The sequence below is a fragment of the Suricata suricatta genome, chromosome 15, assembly GCF_006229205.1.
Source record: "Suricata suricatta isolate VVHF042 chromosome 15, meerkat_22Aug2017_6uvM2_HiC, whole genome shotgun sequence".
Lineage (NCBI taxonomy): Eukaryota > Metazoa > Chordata > Mammalia > Carnivora > Herpestidae > Suricata > Suricata suricatta.
This window is the reverse complement of record NC_043714.1, coordinates 50,683,084-50,685,573: the sequence shown is the minus strand read 5'-3', so window position 1 is coordinate 50,685,573 and position 2,490 is coordinate 50,683,084.

Below are 2,490 nucleotides of genomic sequence, written 5' to 3'. Positions count from 1 at the left end.
AAGAAAATGCAAAATGCTAATTGATTCATGATGTGGTTTCATCTTAGCTTGGGCAAACCATGCAGTATTTAATATATAGTAGCAGAATATTTACTATTGAAGCTTGAAAAGATGTGAGTTCTTTGTGTGCAATCTTTCATTTATGCATGTGAGAGGGTTTTCTTTTCTTAATATTTTTACATTGTAGTACTTGTTTTCCAACATTATGCATTAAATGTGCAGTTTATGTCAATGAATTATGTCCATAATGCTATTAAAATTTTTATTTAAGGATTCGGTCTTGAATTTTTATTAAAATGTTCTATTGGTATAATCATGGTTTTTTTTTTTTGTTTTTTTTTTACTATGTTTCTTCTTGACTTGATTGCAATAGCATTTTAGCACACATTTCCTATATTTTGGGCATCAGCATCCATGCCCCCTTATTTTGGTAACTATACTGTAATTACTTTCTGAAACCATACTCATATGTCACTGGCTCCATCCCGAGCACCATCACCTAAAGCTAATCAGTAATTTGCATTGCACTCACTGGTTATGGTAATTGGCTCATAAAAAAGTACCTCACAAGGAGCATTTGCTGTCACTTCTGGCACAAAGACATGCCACTGGATATAAGATTGAAGGGATATAAACAAAACCAGATTTGTAACTAGAGGAAGGTGAGAACCTCTCAAAATATGGAACCAGCAGAGGGATGGAGTTAAGAGACTGAGAGAGAAAACAGACCCTGACTACCTCATCTAGTCTCCGTAGCAGTGCATAAACCAGACCTATTCTTGGACTTTTGGGTAATGTGAGTCATTAAATTATCTTTTGTCTAAGACTTTTGGTCAAAAGAAGCCTTATTCCATGATGAGAAATTCCTTTAATGTGTAACTATACTCTTCATATTGAGATTTTATTCTAGATTTTTACATCTAAGTTTATGGATGATAAATTATATTTTTATCAACAGCAGCAGTAAATATGGTGTGTAAATAAGTTACAAGTGCTTTTGAGAAGGGGAAATTGTTTTCCACTTCAACATAGTTCTGCTACTCTCCTCAAAAATATGTATTTATGATAATACATTTAGAAGACAACTTCTTTGGTACCAGGGAGGGAAGATAAAAGATTTAAGAGATCTTTCAATTCTGAAACTATATTTTCTGTCACTTTTTCCATATGCCCACAGTACAAATCTTCCACTCTAAATGGGAGAAAAATCTGTAGAATATTGTACTTTAAGCCATTTTTATAATTATTTTTTTAAGTTTAAAATTCATTTTGTTACTTGCTTAAATATCCAATAAAGATACTTATTTCTCTTATTTCTGGAAAAATGGTACCAGGGGAATATTGAAGAAGATTGAGTATATTCTTGACATTAAAACAAATATTGCTCTTTTACCTGCCATGTGTATTTCCCCCAGAAAAATATGGTTTGGCATGTAATGTTAATTCAGTCACCAAAATTATAAAATGAAGCACTCTGAAAGAGACGTTATTCTTCTCTGGTCTGTTACTCAATAGCACATATGTTTTTAGTTTTTCTCTGTCTGCAAATACATACCTCACTAGAGGAAAAAAAGAAAAGAATGAGGATATCTTAATGGAAGTATAAGGTAATAAAAGTATGAAGTGTATTTTCTAATATTGGTATAATAGTTCTACTAGAACTTCAGGAACCTAGTTGGAGTGAGATAGAAGGAAAAACAACCGAGAAACCGAGAATGGCAAACAAAATCGAAAACTAAAAGAAAAACAGCCTGGCAGTTCCTTAGAAGGTTAAGCACAGAATTACCTTAGGACCCACCAACCCCAAGCCTGGGTATATACCCAAAAGAAATAAAAACTGCTAGTACATGAATATTCATAGTAACATTACTCATAAAAACTAAAAGTATAAATAAATGGATTGACAGATAAATATGTGATAGATCCATACAGTGGGATAATATTTGGCAATAAAAAAGCATACATACTACAGCATGTATGAACTTTGAGAACATGTTATGTTTTTGTGTAACTTTGCTAAGTGTCAAAGATGATGAAAATGTGAACAGAGATCTTCAAGTTTTGTTTAGTAAAATAAACATGATTTAGGAAATTGGCTTTCCCCCAATATCTACTCTGTAAAATGGGGACAATAATACTTTCCCCACAGAGTTGTGAGGGCTGTAGGTTATATAGGGTGCCTAATTATCCATATAGGCTAGTGTCATCAAAAGGCTTTATAGTGTCTTAAAGAATACACAACTGATAAATAAGAAGTAATTACAACAGTGTGATATTGAATGTGAAATAAGTTTCTTCCCCTGTAATTGGCTTCTAGGCTCGCAAAAAGAGAGCGAAGATTGGTCAGCATGCTACTGCTAGCCTTGAGGAACCTCCTGTTGAGGGCACCAGGGCTTGCTGAGAGGCCAGTGCTCCCAAAAACTATACTACCAGCATTCATACTCCTACTACCTCCAGGTAATTTTAGATGACTTAGATGGAGAGAGAGAT